Here is a 12,030-nt window from a genome sequence, read left to right as displayed (position 1 = left end):
GGTCAGGAGCATGCTTCTCTGTGCTGCTTGAGCCAGAGCCCACTTGGCACTTGGAGGCTGAGTCGGTGGTTCTCGCTCACTCGGTGCATGCATTTTAATAACCCCTGCTTGCTGTCCACGAGCTGACTTGGCAGGTCACGGAGCAGGGTGTTGACACAGCTTTGTAGGTCAGCTAAAACACACGGGGAGGGTCAGGTGCACCCTGAGGTGTTGTTGTACACCAAAAGGCCTCATTCTGTGGTGCTGCATGACCTGTACTTTGTGGTTTGATGTTCTTTCGAGCAAAGGCACAATCCTAGTATATTCTAGGCAGGCTGTCAGTATTAAATGGTAATTCCCTTCAGTTTACCTCAGACTTTCTGGACTTTCATGAGCAAATTCTCTGAGAACATCCAGTGTAAGAGTTTAGACAATGGCTCACAATTGCCTCTTTTTTTCTCTTCTTTTTTTTTTTTTTAATGTCTGCTTACATGTCGGTAAATGGCCAAAACCTTTTATCAGAAAAGTGTTTGACCGTTCTGAGATCAGTGACAGCACGTGCTGCAGTTCAGTTCTGAGAGTACCAGAAGCCCCTCTGTACACCTAGAGTTGAATGCCATTGCTAATCTGATGGCTGGATATCAAAAGTGTGAAGCAGCTCAACAATCTCAGACCAGGATCAGGCATTTGAAAAAAACAAAACAAAACCACCAATATGGGAGATGGTTGTATTGCTGATGCTTTGTGCTATGCGGATTCTAAAGAGACCTCCTTCAGATCTATTGAGGTGATACTGCTCGCTAAACTAAACACATTGTATTGTTCAACCTGTAGTAATCTCTGTGATAGTTTTGAGTGGTTTTGCTTGATTCTGTAGATTCTAGCCCAAAGATTTCATTGTGAAATGACTGCTTTTATATCATAGCAAAGTACTGAAGTGCTTGGCTGAACACCTGTGTGAACACCTAGGGAGGATATGGCTCACTAGTGCTCACTGGAGTTCATTTGCTGTTTGTTCCCATATGTCCTGAGGCAGTGTTAGATTTAGGAGCAGTGGACTTCAGTGCTGAAGTAGAGCAAACAGCCACCAAAAGGGAGGTGGGGGGTGAGATGGACAAGGAACAAAGTTTTCCTTTAACATCTGAATTCTACAGGGAATTGAGGTTTTATTGGTTGGGTTATTCTAAAGTATTTTGCATACAAAAGTGACAAGTAGAGAGACTCGGGAAGCAAATCCTATTATACATAGGCTAAAAGATGTGAAAGTGATTTCTGAGGTGCTGGAAAAACAGTATCACTAATGATGCACTTTGAACCTATACTCTGTGGACAGGTTTTGGTGCTCATGAATGTAAATGTTTGAAGGCAGGAAGCCAGGAAACAATCTAGGACTATGTAAGAAATGTGTGCAGTTGATTGACAGGCTGATTTTCAAGCTAGAACAGGGAGGAAAGTATGAGTGGGAGGAAGGAATACCATTAAGTCTAGCAAAATTTGGACCATAATCTGTGTAGTTCAGAACTAAGTCTGCATTTGCACAGGCCCTTTCCTTACTCTATTTTAACTTATCATAAACACAAAAGCATTTTAATGTTGATATGTTAAGGACTCAAATATTAATAAGCATCGTAGCAGGGACTGTTGCTGCTTGTGAGTGTGCGTAACACAGTTCTCAGTCATGTAACTGGGTACATCTTCCCCTGCAGAGCTCTGCCCACTTTATGCACCTCCTGGACAGCGCACAGTGCACTGGCAGTGGCTAACAGGAGATGCTTGGAGAAGGGGTATATAGACAGTGTCTTTCCATGGTTCACACACTCTGTCTTACCCACAGTTATTGTTTGTTGGGTTCGGGTGTTGTTTTTTCAGTAGAGACCTCCAGAGCTGCATACTATGTATTTTTGCAGTAGCCACTGATGGATGTAGGTTCCATTAATTTGTCTCATCCCTTTCTTAATCAGCTATATACTTGTAACTTCCACAGGTTTGTTGCAGCAAGAAGTTCTACACCTTGATTTATAAGGGGGGGAAAGTTCTTCCTTGGTTTTGCATCCATTCCTTAACCTCTTGAATTCATAATGACAATGAACAGCAAAAAACTTTTTCAAAAGGTGTTCAGGGTAGTCCGGGTCACAGTAAACACAGATAAAACTGAGGTACAAGTCCATGCTTGGTCACAGAATACTCACGAAAGAGGAAGTGTTACTTGCTTTAATAAACAAACTGCTACACCCATTGACAAGTCTTAAATCCTTAAAGGTTGCCCTTGCCCACTGTGAGCACTGGCATCTCCTGAGCAGTGTGCTGCCGCACTGTTCAGTCTAAAACATCTTAACTTCCCAAATGGTGAAGTTCCATTCTATCCCTCCCCATTCTGGTTCCCTTGTGAAAAAGCTGTCTCACAAGTGTTTTTTAAGTCTAAAAACATTTTACAGAAGTGATACTTCCGTTAACGGATCCTTCGGGTTTGCCAAGAAAAATAAAAAGGACTTCAGGCCATTTTGGTAACCTTGTTTCAACTGTTGCTGACTTTGTAGTCCTCCAGGCTCAGCAGGTTCTTCAACCAAGTCCTGAAATGGCCTTCCTTCTGAGTGGTGTCTAGTTGCTTGTGGTGAGCCAGGCTCTAAAACTGTAACATTACAAGACACCAATGTGACAGTTAAATTAACTGCCTGGATGTCCCTTGCCAAAGACTATCCCATCATGCTGCACGTTAGCTATGGGGTTTTTTAAAAAGTACTGGGATAGGAGCCCAAAACCGACTGAAATAACTGAACAATGCTCACCATTGCTCAATGTATTTCAAGTACCAAAATACTGGTAAAGTTTGTCTCCAGACTGGGGGGGGGGGGGGGGGGGTTGGGTTTTTTTGTTGTTGTTGTTTTGGGGTTTTTTTCACAATTTTAAACATGCGTTTGGCTTTCTGTTTCCTGGACACAGCTCTACAACAGCACTGAGCAGCAGTTGTACAGAGAAGGTGGTATATTCTAAGTTTAAGACAAGGCATTATTTACTGCATCTGTCATCCCGCAGAAACATTTGCGACAGTGAAATCCTTGAACGAGGCAGCTGTGGAAGCTATTTCTATAACTTGATATCATAGGTGTTACTCTACAACTAAAACATGATCCTGTTTTCAAACAGGAGAAGGAATCAGCTGCTTAAGGTGAGGGTCAGACAAGGAATAAGACTTCTTCAGAAGCCTGCTTTATTGGTAGCTCTGCTTTCCTGCCTAGTCCAGATCTTTGCAGTTCCATTTTGGATAGAATTGTCTTCTCTCTGCATAGTTTGTGGTCCTCAGTGAAGTCATGGTCCTCTGTTTAGGTACTCCGACAAGCTGATGGTAAGAAAATGTTTGGCATACACAGCCAGCAGATGAGCTGAGAACAGGGCACTTAATGGTGTTTGGTACTGTGCAAGCATATCAGCACATGGGCAGTGCTCCTCTGACGCTGCCTGAGAACAGGAGGAAGGAATTCCTTCTGAATCCTTCTACCCTGCTGTTGAAGGGAGGAGGTGTACCGGTATTGCTGCCCCAACTCTGGAGAGCGGGATGGCAGGTGGCGCAGAAGCTATGAGTGCCAGGGCATGACACTGGGGTCATGATGGTGTCCACTTCTATTACTTGCTATCACTTCTTCCCCCCCACGTAGTGATGCTTCTGTTCACACTGCTACACATCATGCAACACCACCAACTCCAGCAGCTTCGGACGGGGGGCAGGGCAGGGCAGGCAGCTTGTTGAAATAATCAAGCTGCCTTCCTTGCTTATAAATTGCCTGTAAAAATTTCCTTAATCTGAGTTTGAGTTTTTCTCTTTTTCCCCTGTAATTTGAAATTGTGTAACAGAGGTAGGCTGTAGCATACTGAACTGCCTGATTCCATCTGAAAGAAGCCTTTGATCTTGGGATATTTTTGGGGATATTTGGTGGATATCCTGAACCACCAGCCCCTAATTTGGAAGGTGCCAGATCAGATTCACCTGAGTGTGAAAGAGAAAGTAAAGCAGGCTACCTAGACAGCAGTGAGTGCCACAGTTGCTGGTTCGGTGGCACAGTCAGTGCTCCAGCTGAAGCATCCAAAGGCTGGGTTACACAGGAGTCTTGGGAAGTTCCTAAAAGCAATGGATAGAGGAGGGGTAGGTGGACACTAAGGGGAACGAGGCCACTAGATAACAAACCACTCTTGCCAGAAGGAGTTTCTTGGTCTCTGGACAGCAGTGATAGTACCTGTCCACTCTGATGTCTGCCTTAGGCCAACCCTGGACCTGGCTTTGCAATAACTTGTGATGCTTCGTAGTTCATAGGAGACAGAAAGGACAGTGCAAATAAAGCAGAAACTGCTGTGTGCTTGCTGCAGTGATAAACGGGGTCATGCTGTAAAACAGCCCCAGATTATGTGCCAACTGCATCTGGAAGATGGCCATTTGTCTGGCACCCAGAAAAGCACAGCAAAACTTGTGTAATGACAATTTGGCCCTTTAGAACTAGCACAAATCCTTCTGGAGCTGCCTGTAGTTCAACACCAGAAATCGACCAAGCCCAAACCATTTGCTCATGCATCCCTAAGGTCTGGAGTTTGTGAGCACACATGCAACTTTTGTAGTATTTTATGTTAACACATGACAACTTCAACCCATGCTGAGTTGAAACAAGGCACATTTGCCCAGATTTTGTTCATTTTTTTTTGTATTGGTGAGCAGCTGAGCTGGAGACTTAATGTGCTGGACTGCTGTTGGTTTTGCAGTTTGACTTAGCGCACTAGCGGAGCGATCTGCGTGTGGTAAACAAACTGGAAGAGATAGCCAGAATTTAGGCACTGTCTCACTCCTGGCAACTCCAGTCCACTAGTGCAAAATTGCATGACCACTTACGATGAATGTATAACCATGTGTAAGTTTGGGGATTGTTGTGTTGTTTTACAGGGTTTTTTTTCCCAGAAGCAAAGGCTAAACCAAACTGGAACATAAAGCTCTGCTGCATTGAATCTTCCCATCATCTTTGCCAGTCAGATCCCCTTGTCCTGGAGGAGGGAGAGGGTGCTTTGTCTTCTCTCCCTTTTTTTTTATTTTTATTTTTAGTTACTTATCCATAATGATTTATTACATCTCCAAAGCCTCTCAAGAGAAAATGTCCTGTGTTGTCCAACAGCCCTCATCCTGCAGCCACTGCAGGAAACACACAGGTGTAGAGAACCTGCCTTCCTGAAGCACTGTTTGCATCTATGGATTGCTTTATTGTGAGCATGTGGTACTTCTTATCTGCAAAATTACATCAAGAGATCACCTCATCCATCGGTGACATCTGTGTGCAGGGATGCCAGGGCCCCACCCTGCACACCTCATTACTCGAGCTGCATGCATGTGCTCCTCCGGCTCAGGTGCACTGTGCACCTGGCAGTGGGAACTGCATGCTTCAGTCAGGTTTCATGATGGAGATATTTCATTTGCCTTCAAACAGCACTGCTAAAGAACATGTCTTGTGGAATTTTGATGCTCTGTGTTGCTTTTGTACTGCTTGCTTTGCTTGATGCAAGGGCTTTTGTCCTGCGGTGCCTAGCTGTTTCTACTTGCAGATGCAGAACAGGCTACAAAATTATTTCAATATTACACAATAACTAAATATAAATTTAGCATTTGCAGTTTAATCTACAACATGTAACCCCATCAGCTTTCATACACCCAGTCAGGTAACCTGGCGTCAGCACAGGCTGGGCCAGATAGCACGCAACGCCTGAAGCTTTTCTGGAAGACATAAACTTGCATCTCTGCAAACTGTCCTGAGCATAGAGCACGCCCTTCTTGCGGTGCTTGCACCTGCCTCCCTTTCACCTGTATCTTCCCACATTCACCGTGTTTCCCCTCCACACACCCAGCACCCTGCTGGGGAGGGGGCCCAGGCCGTGGCAGGATGGGCAGGGGCCCGGGCCCCGGCCCTTGCTATGGCACCCAGGCTGGCGGTTTGCCTTCTGTACTTCGTCCCAGGACCCAGTTATCCCCCAGCCCCTGGAGGTGCGGGGTGTCCACCTGGGGCTGGCGGGGGGACGCAGTATGTCCCTGCAGCCACGGGGAATGGCGCTGGGCCCCGGGCAGCGCCACGGCACGCAGCGGTGTGTGCCGCCTCACAGCCCCAGCAGGCCCAACTAACTGTCCCTCTTACTAAAAAAGGTGCATTTGATTGGGTCTTCCCACCTTTTACAGATGATCTCACACAGTTTTGGTCCAAAAAGCCCCTTTGTTCAGGAAACGCGGGTTTGGTCGGGCCAAGGCCAGGTAGGGACGCTGGCTGGGACCTCACCCGCGGGAGGCGGCAACGCGCCGCTCTGCCCTTTCAAACGGGGAGCGAATGAATCAGAAACACTGAAACCGCCCTAAAACAGGCCGAGGGGGCGGCACTTCAAGTCAGGATTCGCCCCCTCGCCCTCTCACGGGGCGGCGGGCGGCTCCCCTAATGCCGCGCCGGGCCGGCCCGCAGCAGCTCCGCCCCGGCCCGCCAGTCTCGCTCCTCGCCCGAGGGGGGATCGATTGGTCGCGCCTCTGTTTCGAGGGCAGCTCAGCGAAGTGGCGAGCGCCAGAAACGTCCCCCAGGTGTTCTGCGCGGCCAAGCGGCGTGAAAAACCGCCTCACGCTGCGCCTGGCTCGGGCAGCGCGCGGTGTCCTGCCCCCTGGCGGGACGGGCGCTGAGGGGAGGTCGCAGCCGCCTGTCAGGCGAAGAGTTCATTAAAAGCCTTCGCCGGCGGGCGGTGAAGCCTCTCCCCTGGCGCCCTGGGGCGGGTAGGGGTGAGCTCCCACACGGGCACCGCTCCCAGAGGCCTGGTGTGAAGCAGGGTCAGCACTGGCCTCCACGCCTGCTGGCCCGCCTGCACCTGATGCTGGTCAGCGTGCGTCATCCCACGCCTTGGCGATGGCCTCGGCAGCCAAAAGCTGGCCTTGGTGCTCTTTTGTCCAGGGGCTTTGTTCGCTTTGGTTCTGTGAGGCACATCACGCGCTGGGAAATGGCCACAGGATGATAAATATACAGCTTCTCCTTGCAGCCTCAGAGAATGGCGTTGTAAAGGGCAGGGGGGGGCTGGGTATGAGAAAAAGAAGGAAAAATAAACATCTCGGGTGAGGCTGCGGTGCTGCTGCCCTTGCAGCGTGGGTCCCAAAATGTTTCAGCCGTCACCTGAGGGCTGCAAGGAAGATTTATGGTAATTTACTCAAATATCAAGAGAAACAGCTCTGGCAAGGTGGTGTTTTTCCCAGGATGTGGCTCCATCCCTCAGCACACTCGCTGGGTGTGCTAACCCCTCAATTTCCCTAAAGGCTGGGAATTTGGCTATATCATTTGTGGTAGCAAAAAATTGTATTGATGTTTTCTCCTGATCTTTTAATGCCATTTTACTCATTTGCAGACTTTCAAGTGTGGTTGTTCAAATGCTGCTCTTGCGAACCAAATTTCACAAGCTGGTGTTAAACTAATTCACAGAGAAACTTCACTCAAAATTTTAGAAGTAAAGCGTAGGTATCCCTGTACTGGGCTCCCCAGTGAAGAAAATGGTCAGTGCCCTGCTCTGGCTTCCAGTACTTGCACAGTCTCAGGAAAGCTGTGTCCCCCGGTGACTGTTTCCTTTTCTTAAACCCAGGTTCAGGGCAGCAGATTCTTTGGGAAATGGCTTGTACCCTGAACAGTAATATGTGAAGAAAATGGTGACGATGAAGGGCTGTTCATACAGATCCTGCAGGCTCTAGTCCGAGCGTGGGCACCTAAAGCCTGTTCATATGGATCCTGTAGGCACCAGCCTGAGCACAGGCTCGGGCACATGGTGCCTCTGAAAGACAGCTCTCCTCTGGCTGGAGATTTTCTCTGTTCAAGACCAAGACCAAATTCAAGGACAGAGGCAGGCCGTGCTGCAGGCACAGGCCAACAAGGCCTGATGGCCTCCGCTGTCCTGGCCCACGCAGGCCTGGGAAGGAGGCACAGGGCAAGGGGGGCAGAGCCGAACCCCTGGCGCCTTCTCCCGGGATCGGCGGCCCCGGCCCGGTGGGACTCTGCCGAGCTGACTCGGGCGCCATTTCGACAGGCCCCATCCCCGTCCCCGTCCCCTCCCAGGGCCGGGCGGCGGCAGAGGGCGCTGGCTGGGGGCCGAGGCGCGGCCCGCTGGCCGGGAGGAGGCCGACAACCGCAGCCTTATCAGCGTACCGCAGGCCGACTTCGGCCCGGGCCGCCGCGGGTCCCCGGCTGCCGGCCCATGGGCGGCGGCGGCGGCGGTTCGGAAGCGCCTCCTCCTGCCGCAGACCCGCGCGGCGGGGACCGGTTTCAGCAGCAGCAGCGCCGCCGCCTCGGCTCCGCCGCGCCGGACGCATGGCGGGCTACGCGCCGCGCCTGCCCTGGCTGCTGCCGCTGTTGCGGCGGGCGGCGCCGCCCCCTTGGGCTCGGGCCGTGGCCGGGGCCGCCGGCCTCCGCGCCCCGCCGCGGCCCGGCCGGCAGGTGCGGGACGCCCTCCCCGCCGCCGCCGCCACTGCGGCCGCCGGGCGCGCCGTCATGCCGCCGCCGCCGCCTCCTCCTGCTCCCGCCCGTGGCGGGCAGCGCCCCGCGCTCGCTGAGCGCCGCGGCGGGCGCGGAGCCGCCGGAGCCGCCGCGGGGGGCTGCGGGCGCCCCGCCGGGCTTCGAGGCTCGGAGGCTGCTGGCCCTGGCGCACCCCGAGCGCTGGAGACTGACAGGTACCGGCCGCGGCCCGGGGCTGCCCCGCCGCCGCGCCGGGGGCCGCCCTGGGGCTTTGTCCGGGCGGGAGGGGGCGGCGGGGCGCCGCGGGGCTCCCCTCGCCCCGCCCGAGGGTCCCTGGGGCCGAGCGGTGCGGCGGGCCGGGGGTGCAGCCGGGGGGTGGGTCTCGCCCCGCCGCTCCGGTGCCGGCCTGTGGCGCGGGGGCGCAGCCGGAGCGGCCGCGGTGCGGGGAAGGTCGCATTTCCCTGCCGAGCCGGCGCATCTGGCAGTGTCAGAGCGCACCGTGAAATCTCTGAGCGAGCGTTTGATACGTGTAAAAAGCTAAAAACATGCGTTCTCCCCACCTCCTCGCCTTGCCATCTCTTAATTTGTTGTTGTTCTGAAGGGAAGCCAAAAGTTTTGGAAGTTACAGAACTCCGGTGTTGCTGGTGGTGTTGGTTAGTGCCTCTGTACGTGTTCAGCGCTGGCTCCGCAGGTGGCTGCAATGAATGAACTCTAGCCCGAGACCACATGCAATGAAGTAAAAATGGGAATCCTAAGGGGTTTTTTAAGAAATAAATTGGAGTTCCTTCTCACAAGAATTTCTTGCCTAAAACCTTTGTAAGATGTTTTGGAAATGATTTCTTTCTTTTTAGTGTCTCCATGTCAAACACCATGGTTGTATAAATTGCCCCCTTAACAGTGATAGTATCAACAGCAAAGTAGAAACAAACTTTTCTTGACATTGCTGTTCATGGGATGCTTGTAGGACGATAGTTGTTAGTAAGAAAACACAATCAAATTATTGTGTGGTTTGTTTTTTTTTAAAAAAACACCTTTATTGGTGGATAGCATGTGTGCTGTCATGGTAGTGTGGCCTGTAGGCCTTTGCAAAAACTTGGTTCGTCCCTATGGAATGCGTAAATGGTGTGGGAGAGAAAAGAGGTGAGTTAGGCATGAAGAGGTGGTTTAAGAAATACAAAATACTTTGCACAAGATTTTATTCACTGTCAATAGTTACAGAGCTTCATTACGCGTTGGCATTACATGGCCAAAATAATTTGGATCCAAATGAGTTTTTATAAGAAAGGATGATTTCTGTGCTGTGAACAGCTGTTTTATGCAGCTAATACCTTTGTCTTGGGCATGCAGAATAAAAGCAGGGGAAAATTGGTGGGACAGGGCTGGATGGAAGGGTGAAAAGGCACTATGTTCAGTAAGGCTTCAGTATTGCTCAGGATTATTTTTCTTCATTGGCTTATGAACTAAAATGTAAAAAGCCTTTTGCCAGTAACTTTTGATCAGTCTGTTCAGATTTTGGTGGAGTGTCTGATCAGATAGATCACCTGCTGATTTTAAAATTATTTGTTTTTCCCATTGAAATAGAAACAAATTAATCAGTTATTTTAAGGATGGCTTTTAGGAGTCTTTGGCTTCTAACTGAGAACTTAATTTAGTTCCCTTTACTTGGCATTTGCTGTCAACTTGTTTATCACAGGCAGGGTATGGTATACTTGTTAGTATTGTGTGCTGTCTGATGATGGTTTTATCCAAGTTAAAAAACATCACAGTTACTAAAGATTAGGTACATGCAGTTTTTTCTTTTGAGATAACAAAATGGTCTAAATTGAAGGTTAAAAAAACAAAAACAAAACAAACGAAAAACCAGTACAATTTGATGATACTCAATCATTAGGATGGGAAAAATATTCAAATAAATAACTGCTTTTCAACATCCTCTTGGTCTTGGTTCTGGGAGAGGAGTGAATTTATGTAAAATTCTTCTTCTTAATTGACACTCTACTTAAAGGAAAACTTTTGTTGTTGTAACTAAGTGGGAGGATGGAAAAGCTAACAAGGAAGATACTTTGGGTCATTACAGAGTGCAGGAATAACAAATACTGGTAAAATGCCTTGTAAGTGTTTGTAGGGAAATCACATCTGCCCACTGTGTCTAAAATATGTTAAAATATGTTGTGGTTTGTTCCTCTTGCATCTTTGTACTGAGAAACTAGTCCTTAAAAACTCAGCGTTTCTGGTTCTCCTGCATTCAAAGAAAGACGAAAGTTAATGGTTTCACTGTATGAAACAATAAACCAAGAGCAAAACATGTAATTTCCTCTTCAAGTCCACTTAACCAGTGACCAAGTGGTGTGGGATCTCTTCTGAGGCTTACAGGTGCTGTTTTGTTCTGCAAGAAAGTTGAACTTTTCCGCATCTTTTGCATTTTTATATAACCAGTAGTTGGTAACATAGGTGTAGAGCATTACCACTGTAGGGTGAAGTGATACATACCTCTTCTGTGATTCCATGTGGCACAGGTTGCGATGGTCCGCTCTTGCAGTTGGGCATTGAAATTCACAGTGGCAGAAGGTGAAATAGTTGCAGTGATGGCAGTGGAGGCCTGGGGAGCAGAGGTTGATTTATGAGGAAGTTGGCCAAGACTAGGTTCACCCGTCTTGGTGCATAAAGAAATGGTGTCAGCTGAGGAGGTGCAGGTACAGAGGTGAAGGTGACCAGCTCTAGTTGTGACTGCACCAAAGGAGATGGTCGCATCTTGTTTGTACACAGGGCCTCTTTACCATCTGCTGGCTCAGGACGAAGTGGTGTGGTCTGGCCAGGAGTTCCAGAGTGCTGGCAGTGCTGGCACGCAGCACCTCTTGCAATGCTTTCCTCACAGAAGGATGTTCTGACCCTCTGGAGGCTCTTGGGAATGAAAATAAATGTACCAAATACCATACTGTCAAAAAAAAAAAATATCAGTGTAATATGTTCCATGTTTCATGACCAGTTACTTGTAGAGCCGGGAATACATTATAAACGGGACATGTGTGTTAAATTTTCTTGTTGTTATTTACAGTGGTAAAAAGATGGCTAATACTACCATGGGAATTCACTCTGTTAGTGGCTACAGTTTTGTGTAATGAAATTAGGCGTTTGTAAATTCTGTAATACCTCCCAGGTTTAACAAAGGAGGGAAGTAATTTCAGGAATTCTTTGGCTGATTCTGTGCAGTCAGGTCAGGTAAACCTGTGTCTTCAGTTAAATTAAGTTCCCGGGGAAGAGGACAGGGCCATTGCTGAAATTGCTCTCTGTGTAAGGCCACAAAAATGCTTTTTCAAAATAACCCCTTTTATTTCCTCCTGCCTCCTTGTTTCTCCCTGTGAGAATCTGTCTGTTGCGCTTTATCCAAACCACACTTGAAGGAACAATAGTTCTATTGAATTGTAAAGTAAGCACAAGGAACTCTGAAATTTTTAATCCGACAGCAAAGTGTGCCTGTTGCCTGTATAACACTGTGCACACTGAGCGAGGTTTGTTTTGTACACAGATCTCTAGGGATGTGCAAGGAATGTTATTTTCTGAAGTT

This window comes from Falco rusticolus, chromosome 6, assembly GCF_015220075.1.
Source record: "Falco rusticolus isolate bFalRus1 chromosome 6, bFalRus1.pri, whole genome shotgun sequence".
In the NCBI taxonomy this organism is placed as follows: Eukaryota; Metazoa; Chordata; class Aves; order Falconiformes; family Falconidae; genus Falco; species Falco rusticolus.
Note: the sequence above shows the minus strand (reverse complement) of the source record.